Consider the following 13,521-nt stretch of genomic DNA (forward strand, 5'->3'; position numbering starts at 1 on the left):
GGACAAGAGTTTTTATCACGTAATGATGAACCATGGCGCAAGGGATATATTTGGCCACACCAATCTAAATACACATCCAAAGTATATTGCTCATGGGGTTAGGTTTGCTGTTATCGTATAGTGTCAAATTCTGTAATATAAACAAGGGGGACATACATGCTTGAGTGCAATCAATGAAGAATCAAATTTTTTTAAAAATGCTAATAAAACAAAGGTAATCGAAAACACGGGAAAGACGTGTCAACATATATAAGCAGGTTCTTGTATGTAACGCACGACAGAGACAATGTAGAATGGAGCTAACAATGAAAGCCGCCGAACCACACATTAGATAAAACGGATGTAGGTGGTTCGATAAAACGGCATTCTATAAAACGGCATTCGATAAAACGGGCATTTTTTCGATACAACGGCGTTCGATAAAACGGCGTTCAATAAACCAAGGGAGGGGTTCCTGGGATCGACGACGTGATTGCGGTGGAAGGCTGGGAGTGTGAAAGCAGTGTTTTCCGGTCGGGACGGCAAAATCCGCCTTTGTGAGGACAGGGGGCACGAGGAGGAGGGGGAAAACAGTAAAGCATTCATTTCAGTTTCTATTCCCTTTGGAAATATCTTGTCTCATTCCGGAGATGGGGTGGCTGGGGGTTGGGGCGGGAGAACGACTCCGAGATCCCACGGACAAACGTCGCTTTGGCAACGGCTCAAATTGGTCCACGTCTCCGACCACAAGTACGAAATAAAAAGTTAACGAAGCGCTTTTAAAAGCACCTCGACCACCGAAGTACTCCCACGTCCGTTTCCCCTTTCCTCCAAGGGCCTTCCGTCGATCCGCCACCTCTGCCCCCTTTTTCCCATTCTCTCTCACTACGCGGGGTGGTCAAGCGACGGCATTGTAGGCGAAAACAAATTAAGTTGACATTGAAAGATTGTTTAGGCTGTGTCGTCCTCCAGCTCTGTATATTATAAGTTCGGCCTCTCTGATTCCAACTTCGAAAAACAACTAATTCTATGCTACAATGATGTTTGCAAATACATTTCTTGCAGCGAGAGTGTAGCAAAAAAAAAATAAAGTTCCTTATGATGGATAGCAAAACATCGGTAATAAAAAAAATGAGGCGTACACAACGATTGTTGGTTTGGGCATGAGAGTGCATCAGTTTAGGTTTCCCTCGTGTAGGCTTTACTACGTGTAATTTTTACTAACTGCATGCCTTCGTACGTTTTTATTAAATAAGCGAAATCTTTTTAGCTATTACTTAGTTTTGTACAGTTATGGAAAAGTAAGGACGTTACGTTTTTGCAGTAACTGTAGCTGCAACTGTAACTAGTTACTGTTGGAAAGATAGTAACTGTAACTGTAACAGAGTTACTTTTTTGGGTTAGGTAACTGTAACAGTAAAACTGTTACTTTTTTCGGTAACGTGCCCATGAGTGCTCATGAGGGCTATGTACTCATGAGGATTGTACTCACGAGTAGTACTCATGAGTACTGTGCACTCATGAGTAATCATACTCTTGAGTACTCATACTCATGAGTAGTCATACTCATAAATACTGTATTCATGAGTACTCATACTCATGAGTAGTGTACTCATGAGTACTGTACTCACGAGTACTGTACTCACGAGTAGTGGACTTATCCTGTACTCGCTCCTCATCGTACTCACTTTTTTAATCTGGGTATGTACTCACTCATCATACTCACTCGTGAGTTTGAGTACAATTGAGTACAAATGAGTGTACTAACGATTGAGAACGGCGACCTATGTTTGCGACATCCCCCGCTTCCGGTGCTGCTATAGGCCTCTTGCGCTGCCCAGGGGGCGCTGCGCAAGCGGCTTCCGGGCAGTACTTCCGGGTTGTACAAAGCTGCGCGGGTCCCATAGGATCGCGCGTTGACAGAAACAAAATGAGCTCGATGTTCGCGATTGCTTTGCGTCATGGTCACCAGCCCATCCCCAACGAGTCCGTTCTCTTCCGGCGATCAACTTGGCATTAGGGGAAAAAGCTTTGCAACGCTAAATACGTTTACAGCGCCGACGAAAGTGCCGGGACGGTGACGGCGCTCTCCCACTCGCAGGTTCACTGACCATTTGTGGTAAAGCTTCTAGTTTAAAATATTACTCTAGATGACAAGGACTTTTCAACAACAGCCGATCAAAAAATAAGAGGGACGCAATCAGTGGGCACGGCAGACCGTCCAGCGCCATGTGGCTTTACAAGCCGTTTTTCTGCTTCGTGCAGGTTTCTTTGCTTGGTCTGCTCGTATCAACGCATCAGCCCGTATCGATGGATTTCACTGCATTCAGCACGTGTCATCAGAGGTTGGCGACTTCACATCCATATCACCTGGTTCCCCCGTGGCATGACGTTCAACTGGTGGCGCTGCCTTCGGGACATGTGACCACCTCGGACATGCCTATAAGAAGCCCACGCCAGGCCTTCAACTTCAGTGGGCACGGCAGACCGTCCAGCGCCATGTGGCTTTACAAGCCGTTTTTCTGCTTCGTGCAGGTTTGTAATTATTTCAGTACTATTAGGAGTGATTGCCGAGGTTTACTGGTCCTGCCGTGCCCACAGCAGTGTGTTGTTCTTGCGTATGATGCCTACTGCGCATGCAAATTGCTCATGTGCGGTGATGTCGAGATGAACCCCGGACCTGATACGCATGAGATGAGCACAGTTGATCTATTGAATCAGTTACTTGCAGGGCAAAACAAATTATCAGCCGATATTGCTGCTCTCAGGGCACAACAAGCCAGTGTTGAAAAACTGATAACTGACCTAACTTCCCGCTTTGTTGACTTAGAAAAACAAACCGCCCGCATTGATAGCATTGAGCAAACGATGCATTCTCTGCAGGCGAAAGTGGTCGATTTAGAAGATCGTAGCAGGCGCTCTAACCTGATTGTGTTTGGACTGCCCGAAGAGCCAAAAGAAAGCGATACTGTCTTGAAACGGAAAGTCCTCACCGAGCTCTTTAATGTTAAACTTGGTGTTCCCTGCCGTTCTGTTGGAAGAATCCACCGCCTCGGAAAACCTGGTGGGAACATTAGGCCAGTGATAATATTTTTTCAAGATTATAATGAAAAGCAAGAGGTTCTCCAGAATGCACATAAACTTAAAGGAACTAAACTTTCTGTACAAAGCGACTATTCAAAACCCACCCTTCAGAAGAGAAAACTACTCTGGGATAGCGCCAAAAACGACAAGTTAAACGGTAAGAAAGTAACACTAATATACGACAAGCTTAGTATTGACAATGAACTGTACGTATGGGACGATACCGCCAACAAAAGAGTTAAACTTCCCAAATCCTACCAGCGGCCAAAGAAAGACAGCACAGACTTAGGTGCGTCATGTAGTAGCTCAGGTGCGGCAGGGACAGCCTGACTTAACTCTTCCAACGTTAAAGAATTCCGACTTTTAAACATTAATTCCCGCAGCGTTGTCAAGAAGAGTGAACAATTAGAAGCTGTTATTCTGGGTCACGATCCGCATGTTGTAGTGATTACAGAAACCTGGCTGCATGATGACATCGATGATAGTGACGTTTTTCCTACAGACTATCAGGTTTTTCGGCGCGACAGGTCGACTAGAGGAGGCGGTATTGCTGTTTTAGTTAAGCATAATATTCAAGCCTTTCTTTCTCGGCAAATTGACCATCATGAGAGTATTACACTCAAGCTTTATTATCGAGGCCGATCCATTCTTTTGTTTGCCGTTTATCGCCCTCCAGATTCCCCACCGCATTTCTTGGCTGCCCTGTCTGAACACATGAGTACATTTAGGCATGATAACTTATTTCTAGTCGGTGATTTTAACTTGCCCGGTGTTGATTGGGACTGTTGCGTTCCCCAACCCATGTCTGGTGTGCATGCAAATTTTTTATTTGATATTATGTTAAGCCTCAATTTGCAACAGATCGTTACTGAGCCAACGCGTGTTCAGGGTTCCTCAAGTTCTGTACTTGATCTTGTGTTTGTAAGCCGGTCTTTAGAAAACTTTATCGTTACAGTTGATCATGGATTGTCTGATCACAAAATGGTTTGTTTTTCTTGTTTGTTTGAAGTTACTGATCACGTCACTGTTTCCAAAGCTATATCTGTTAAAGATTACTCGCGCGCCAGGGATGAAAGCGTCCTCGACTATCTGGAACTTTGTCTTGAAAACTTCACTGGATCCGATACTTGTGATCTATGGTCTAAATTCAAAAATATATGCACATACTGTATCGATCATTTTGTTCCTAACAGAACAAAAAAAGCTTCGAAGCAAAATCCCTGGCTTACACGAGAAATTTTGCGCATGAAAAGAAAAATCAAACGGCTCAAGAGAGCACGAGCCGGTGTGGGGGCAATTCAGGCAACTCAATCAGCTTAAGTCATGCTGTGGTCTCTGCTAAACAGCGCTATTTTCAGCATACTCTTCCAAACTTTATTACTAATGCGCCTGATGAGTTCTGGCGATTTCTAAGCAAAAAGAAACAACCTCTAAGCCGCATGATGCATGACGGGACAGTAATCACCGACAAAAAAACCATTGCTCAACAATTCAACCGCTACTTCGCCAGTGTTTTTTCACCACAAGATGTAGCTATTCCTACAAAAACTTCCTGTTCCCCAAGCCAGACTGATATTGTCTCACAACCCGGTGTATTTGAAATGTTATTGAATTTAAAAACAAAAGCATCTCCAGGTCCTGATAACATTTCAAACACTTTCTTGCGCCGTTATGCTGAGATGCTTTCTCACTTTCTTGTTGTCATTTTTCGTTCATCACTCAATTCAGGCGTTCTACCATTTCAATGGAAAATAGGGCGCGTAGTACCCGTCTTGAAGAAAGGTGACAGTGCGTTCTTCAGTAACTATCGTCCCATATCACTAACTTCATCATGCTGCAAGATGCTTGAGCACATTATAGCTCCTTACATAACTACATTCCTGAATGACAATGTCGTACTTTCTTCCTTCCAACATGGATTTCGCAAAGGTTTTTCTACGGTCACTCAGTTAACATCAGTGGTTCATAGCTTTGCCCAGGTCCTTGATAAGTCAGGTCAGGTTGACGTTATTTTCATTGATTTTTGTAAAGCCTTTGACCTCGTCCCACATGGCAAACTACTGCATAAGCTCGAAACTATTGGCCTTCCACCTTTCATTATTAACTGGGTTTTTGCGTATTTGTCTAACCGTGTTCAATTTGTAAGCATTGATGGTCATAATTCCGACGAACTCCCTGTCACAGCCGGCGTTCCCAAGGGAAGCGTCTTAGGTCCCTTACTTTTTTTAATTTATATAAATGACCTTCCTAACGTTATCCCGGACTCTATACAAATTAAGCTATTTGCTGATGACTGTGTTTTGTTTAAGGAAATTTCTAACCATGATGACCAACGACTACTTAATTCCTCCTTGCATAACATTATTGCATGGTGTAAAGAATGGGGGATGCAGCTTAATCCAGATAAAACTGTTTTCATGAAAATTACCAACAAAAGAAATAGTCTTTCTTTCCCATACCATCTTCCTTCTCGTCCACTTTCAGAAGTTAATGAATATAAATACTTAGGCGTAACTTTAACCAATAACCTTAGTTGGAATAAACACGTTAAAAATATTTGCTCATCCGCCTTTCGTAAACTCTGTTTTTTGAGACATAAACTGCGCCATACTCCTGCAACCGTTAGGCTCCTCGCTTATACTTCCATAATAAGGCCAAAATTAGAATATGCATGTTCGGTATGGGACCCTTACACAAAAATTAACATAGATGCCCTTGAAATGATTCAGCGTAAAGCTGTCCGATTTATATTCTCCAAATATCGCGCAACTGACTCTCCTACCCTCTTATTGAAGAAAAATGGAATTCCTACGCTGCAAATTCGAAGAAAAATGTTACGACTAAAATTCATGTTTCTACTAAAAAACAACAAATTATCCATGCAACCTGACTCTTACATCAAGCCTTCCACAGCCCGGTTGTCAAGAAATAGGCACCTCCAATCACTTACCCCACACTACGCCAGAACTAACATCTTCAAATACTCGTTTTTCCCTCGAACCATCACAGAGTGGAACCAGCTTTCACCCTCAAACGTTGAAAACCTTGATGCCATCCAACAAGCTGTTTGCTGATATGTGTTTTAATGTACACCTTGATGTTATGCCCCTCCTGCTTGGGCCCTTCAATGGGCCTGCAGTATGTACCAAATAAATAAATAATCGGCAATGATCGCGCTTTAAAAAGCAAGTGAGTCGGGCGGGCTGCTGGCGCGCCTGCTGCAGTGCGCCGCTCTTTTACGTACCTGCGCACTATGCGTGCACTTCATTAAACAGTGCTCGTTTGCGTCGCCGTTACGAATACATGGTGCAGCGTTATCTTGCCGTTTTGTTGCGTGTCTCAGTGACAAAATACAGCAAGCGACACAAGCGTGAAATCTGTTCTGCGATTACGAAATTAGTGGCGGTAAAACACGGTGGTCGGGCAAACTCAGAGGCCGCTCGCTTTCCTTGTTTGCTCTCACATTACGTAATTACGCTCTTGCAGTATATATTCCCAGTTCGCACGTAATAGGCTAGAATGAGGGTCAGCAACGTTTTGAATAGTAGGGCCGAGTTGCGTGCAGCCGACACGGCGGAGGGCTGGACGGCAAATCGGGTGGGAGGGGGAGGGTGGGAGCGGGAGGGGGGCTTTGAACGCAAAAAAAATATTGAATTGCCAATAACATTTGACAATAATCTGGTGAAGTGTGAAGATGGGGGACAATTTCTCTTGTCTCGCTGCCTAACTCCATTTGAGGACAAAACTGGCGTGTCGACGTTCAGATTGTAAGCGACGACCCCTGCACTAGAAGATAACCAACAAAGTCAGTGACGAGCGTATATAAATATGCGGGGCCACGCGCCGTGTATGTGGCTGTTATGTTATGCAAATATAGAAAAGTGACTGCTTACGCTATCAATTAAAAAGAAGCATGAACATAAATGGATGTCGGTGTGGACAAACAACGGACAGATTTTCGCTAAGCGCACTGATAACTCTCCCATGGTTCACATGACTTGTGAAGATGACATCGATAAGATCTCGCGTCCAGCAATCCCGGAACCTGCTGTCACCAGCGGCGGGACCGGCACTGCAGACGATATGGCTTGAGCGCTAGTGTCAGGATGTCGAACTGACAACGCGTAATTGATAAAGTCCTTATGAATTATTCGGAGCTTATTACACCCTCTCAAATAAACCTAGAAAATAAACTGTCTGAATCCGTTCCGCATGTAACAAAGAGGACGAAATCAATCTTTTCTTAAACGAATTTCTTTTTAAAATTCAACAAAATAATGTTATCTGAGATGTGGTATTCAGAAGGCTGCAATATGATACAGGTAGATGGATACGATCAGTTTTACGTAAATCGTTCAAATCGCCGAGGTGGCGGTGTCGCTCTCCTTACTTTGAAAATTTAGCACTCTCACTAGTGACTAAGAAATGTTAACAGTTCAAAGTAAAAAAAGACATAATTTCAGTTCTTTACCGGCCTCCCAATGGAAACTTCTCATGTTTCATAAATTTCTTTGAAAGTTTCCTTGATTATGTTGGCAAACACAATTTTCGTCTTATTAGTGGGGGTGACTTCAACCTGAACGTATTAGAACAAAATGCCGATACACGTGATTTCAATGCACTGTTGGTGTCATCCGCTTTTACAAATGTAATATCCACCGCCACCCGTAATACAAGCTCTCCTTAAACAGCGTTAGATTTAATAATAACAAACATTAGCACAGAGATCCTTAGCGCTGGTACTATTTCATGTGATATTAGTGACCATTGCCCCGTATTTTTAGCATACCAGAGTGAACACGCAAACAAAAAAGAAAAAAATCCACCAGCCACAGTGCATTGTGTCACCGATGGTTGTCTTGAGTGTTTTCGGCGTGAAATAGATTTGCAACAGCGGATTTCTGTTAAAGATAAAAAAACTGCAGACGACGCCTATAATGAACTCATCAAGATATTCATCCACATCTATTCTATATAGATCACCAAAAAAGGCACGAAAGCCTTGGATAACTCGAGAACATTTAAAGAAGATCAAAGGTAAAAATCGTATTTATCAGAGTATTTTGCGCACGTGCTAGAAAGGCAAGTTCTTATAATTTAAAAAGTTTCGAAACCAACTAAATAAAGAACTTCGACAAGCAAAGTTTCAATATTATGAACATTTATTTGAGATCATAAACAAACAACGTCCAAAAGCAGCATGGAAAGTAATGAACAACGTTTCGGGACGTGAAACGAACAATATCCTTTGTGAGAAGTCGCGCCTGCATCTCCGTGTACAGTGATGTGCGAACTCGTGACTGCCACTCCATGTGTGTGATACAACGCAGTCACATATTTCTGTGCCTCAGAACACTCGCGGTCATCACTACGTGCATCGAGTCACGTAGGCCAGACAGGTGTGAAGTGTATGTGTCCGTGTAGTGATGGGAGAACTCGTGCCTGCCACTCCATGTGCGCGTAATGCAATTGCGGTCTCATGTTCACAACTGCTTCGCGCCATGCGAACGAGCCTCGAGTCACGTACGCCAAGGCCTCCCCCTTTTCCCCCCTACCCTTTAAATTGAGCAGCTCCTGTGGCCGGGGGATCTCAATGGCTCCGATGAGAGAAGACGTGTAACTTGCTTCAACAAGTATTAAACGCTTTATGTAACCCTCAGCCATGGACCTGCTCACATATGGCGCAGTCGCCCAACGTTACCTGCTGCAGCTTTAAGCGACACGACTGACGAGAAGAGCCTGCTTCATGCTTCAAGCAGTAAGCCCAGCCTCAGCCCGACAAGCCCAGCCTCAGCCCAAGCCGAAGAGCACCGGAGCAGCTCAACTCGCTCAGCAATCAGCCGTCGCTTCCGCCACTCTCACAAACATCTTCGCCTGCAGTCTTTACGAATCTGCCCGAGATGCCGTTCATCAATTGGAGCAACGCAACCGCCGATGACATCGCACAAATCACAATGGCGCTCATAAAACAAGAACTTGAACGCCGACAGCTTAACACCGTAGGCAACAAAGAAGAACTTGCCGCCCGTCTACTCGCCGACATTGAAAGTCACCGAGACCAAGATGATTCGCCGGATGCAGCCCAAGACAGCCACACTCCTCCTGCCCAGACTGGATTCCCTCAAATGCCAAGCTTCAGCGAAGACAGCGCTTCTAATTTTCAACAGTTCACCACCTACATGCAGCAATACATGGCGATCATGACGTCTGCAATGGCTTCTCAGGTGAGACCGATTACAGTAAACACTCTTCCTGATCTATCAGCTTCACTGCGAACATTTCACGGAAGTGGTGTTCCATCCGCCGAGAGCTGGCTCGAAGAGCTTGAGAGAACCCAAAAACTAGTGGCATGGGAAGATTCTACACTCCTTGCAATAGCTCAAAGCAAACTGCGCGGAGCAGCCGTAGATTGGCATGAAACGCAGGGTCGGCATATGACAACCTGGCGCATCTGGAAAGCCAGCCTGAAAGAAAGTTTTGGAGAACAGCTTTCACTTATCCAGTGGCAGGAGACCGTGACCTCCAGATTACAGCTAGCCGACGAAACTCTGCACTCGTATGCATTCGCCAAACTGCGGGTAATTTCTCGATGCCCGGTCAGCCTCACAGACAAGGAAAGGATTGAATATCTAATCCAAGGAATACGCGATGACCAACTGGCAACAGCAATTGCTGTACAGCGCCCGAAATCTGTCGATGAGTTCTTGAGCATCGCAATTGAGGTAGACCGTACCGTTGAGCACACAAAAGGGACGCGGAACGTTCGACAGTCTTCTGCGCAGACCAAAAACGAAGACAAACCAGCCTCGACCTTCCCTCCAAAAGAAAAATCGCAAAAGCAATTGCGCCCACCACCAAAGCGCATTTCTGAGCTTCCGCCCGCCGAGCAAAATGCACGGTATCAAGAAATTTCTGATAAGTATGGTGCACCAGCCCATAGACCCGGTCAAGACATAAAGAACGCCGTTTGCTTTAAATGCAAGAAGACCGGTCATTTAGCAGCAAAGCGCAGCGAAAGAAGTAAGGATCACCGGAACACAGAGCCAAAAGCGTACGCCACGTACGTACCTGATTCTCTTGATGGGTCAAAATTTTGTTGCGCTGTGCTTCCTGCCGTTATACCAGGAATCGGAGAAATTCCAGCCTTCCCGGACAGTGGTTCGTCTATGACGATTATATCGTTGAAACTGCTCACAAAACAAAATGTTTTGCCGTGGACAGGACCACCCGTTCTTGTTGTCGGAGGAGGAGCAGTGACGCCTATCGGAACTGTCTGTCTCCGGATAACGGTTGGAGACTTTGTTTGGGTGCGCCGCCAGCAGCCTCTTCCGCATGTGTCAGAGAAATTGGCCCCGAGGTTCAAGGGAGTCTATCAGATTCTCGAAAAGAAGACCCCGGTTACTTACCTTGTGACTCAAGTAGGCCGGAATTCGGGAACTCCTGACTCCAGAGTGGTGCATGTGAGCGAGATCAAGCTATTTAGACCACCTTACATCGACCCTATTCTTGCGTCATCTGAAGCTTGACCTCAATGTTAGCAGACTGTTGTTCAGTTTTCACGTCACCAAAGGGACTTGGTCATTTTGGCTAGGGTGGGATGTGAGAAGTCGCGCTTGCATCTCCGTGTACAGTGATGTGCGAACTCGTGACTGCCACTCCATGTGTGTGATACAACGCAGTCACATATTTCTGTGCCTCAGAACACTCGCGGTCATCACTACGTGCATCGAGTCACGTAGGCCAGACAGGTGTGAAGTGTATGTGTCCGTGTAGTGATGTGAGAACTCGTGCCTGCCACTCCATGTGCGCGTAATGCAATTGCGGTCTCATGTTCACAACTGCTTCGCGCCATGCGAACGAGCCTCGAGTCACGTACGCCAAGGCCTCCCCCTTCTCCCCCCTACCCTTTAAATTGAGCAGCTCCTGTGGCCGGGGGATCTCAATGGCTCCGATGAGAGAAGACGTGTAACTTGCTTCAACAAGTATTAAACGCTTTATCTAACCCTCAGCCATGGACCTGCTCACATGTGCCAAATGGGATGTTATTGAATGGTCAGAAATTGATTGGCACAGCCCTTGCCGATTATATGAACTCTGATTTTGTAAATGTTGCCGCTCCTCCCCACTATGCTCTTGAGCTGACCGACCAAAGATGTAGTTGCGTTGCTAATAGTATATTTCTCGAAGCGACTGATGAGTGCGAAGTTCTTACTGTCTTGACGGGACTGCGAAACTCAAGAGCTTTAGATGTAGACAATTTGCAGATACTATCAATTAAGTATGTACTGCCACCAATTGTATCTGTACTAACACGTCTATTTAGCTTGGCCCTTGAATCTGGTACTTTGCCTGGTGCAGTTAAACGGTCCAGGGTGCCCATGATTTACAAAGGGGGAAACCGAAATCTGCCTACAAACTACCGCCCAATATCGATTCTGCCAATCTTCTCTCAAGGAGTCGAAAAAGTAATTTTCACTCGTGTTACTAAATTCTTTGACAAACAAGGAATCATAACTCACTCTCAATTTGGATTTAGGAAAGGTAGATCAACTGAAACTACTCTGCTAACCTTAAAAAATTAGATATACTCCACAAGGGAGATATACTCCACAAGGGAGTATATTGGGGCCTCTTTTATTTAACTCATATATTAATGATATTGTTGATGTCGATTCAGATGTTAAATATTTTATCTATGCTGACGATAGCACGCTGCTTATTTCCGGCCATGACATTACTGATACAATAGAGAGATGTAATGATCTTTTATCAAAGCTATCCACGTAAGCGAAAATGAATAGGCTTAAAATTAATCCTTCAAAAACAAAAGCGGTTGTGTTTACAGCTAGAAATAAAAATAAGTTAACTAGAACTCTCCGCCTAGATTCCAACGAAGTTGAGGTTGTTTCCGAATTTAAAATTATTGGTGTATATTTTTCCTCACACTTGGTGTATTGGTGTATATTTTTCCTCACTTCCTCGCTCGCTCAATAAATTACCTGTCTAAGAAACTATCCTCAATTACGGGTGTTTTATCCCGCTGTCGTTTCTGTTTTTCGCAGAAAATAAAAATTAATATATATAACGCCCTATTTAGCTCACATTTAAACTACTGTTCATTGGTCTGGTCGACAACTACACATACAATCCTCAATAAGCTTTTAGTTTTGCAAAAAAGGATGATTCGACATATAGGAAATATGGAACCTCAGGCCAGTACTTCAGGTTTATTTGAATTATATCGCATTATTAATGTTAAAAATATGTATCAATATCGCCTATTGAAGCTGCTATTTTTTTCCTCTGACTTGGTGATCAAACGGATAACAGGCTTGGCTTCACTACAACATAGAAATATTCTTGTCAATACCACAAGTAACGACACTTGGGCCTTCCCGCAGTTTCGCACGTTTTACAAATATCAAGCGCTAGCGTATAACATTTCTTACTATCTTCTGCAAGGAATTGGAGTCGTATTTCATACAGCTTTAAAATTAGTTTACCTTTGTTTGTATGTCTGGTTGCTGCCGATATCGCTACGCGATAAATGAAACAGGCTACTTGGGCGACGGGTAGTTCTGTGTAAATTAAAGGTAAAATTGGGTTGTTGACTGGTTCGCCTTTGATTAATGTGTTGTTTCTTTGTTGTTGTTTTTTTTGAAAACGAAACACATCATCTAGACTCTAACGTATTTATGGTATGCTCGCTGTTTTTTTATCTGCACGCTGTAAATGGAATCTGATTGGGTGGTTACCTAGTATTTCTTTATACTATTATTTGTGTTGATTTGCCTTTGCAGGTGTGCATGACAAAAACTGGTGTTAAAGGGACACTGAAGTGATTTGTAAACAATGCGGGATTACGAGCGCAAACTGTAGTCCGGAGTCCCTGGGCCCTGTTTCGACCACTCTGTGCGCGTTTACGCAAATTTATTTAGTAGAAAAATCAATTCGAAAACGCTGTCCTCCTCCTGTGGCGTTTTCGTTTCACTTCAGCAGCAGAGGAGCTGACAATTGGCTGCGCTACTGCACGGCTCGCCGACCTTCCGCGATCGAGTCAGTCGGCCCACCGTTTAGTCCGCCGGCCGCCGACGGGTCATGGCAATTCGCTCGATCAGTTGAAACTAAGCCACAACACGTTTGTGAATAGAAGAATGTGCCTTTCTTTACTTCGTTAGTTTGTACTCTGTATCTAGCTCCAAGTCAAGGTCGCTTCACACAAGCGCTGCACAAGCGCACATGTGACGCTTCGCTGACTGGTGCGCCAGTAGGAAAATATAAGGCCTCTTGAAGGGGGAGAAGAGTGAGCGAAGTCAATATAGGTACTAAGGAAATAAAATCAACTGATATTTTTACCGTACAGCGTAAAACTAGGGTGCGGGAAGCACTTTTTTGCGCTGGGCGAACAAGCAGAGCGGTCAGGAGCACGACTACGCATCTGCGAACGCTTTCCCGTCT

The sequence above is a fragment of the Haemaphysalis longicornis genome, unplaced genomic scaffold, assembly GCF_048455015.1.
Source record: "Haemaphysalis longicornis isolate Haplotype H1 unplaced genomic scaffold, Haemaphysalis longicornis Haplotype H1 scaffold_3, whole genome shotgun sequence".
NCBI lineage: Eukaryota > Metazoa > Arthropoda > Arachnida > Ixodida > Ixodidae > Haemaphysalis > Haemaphysalis longicornis.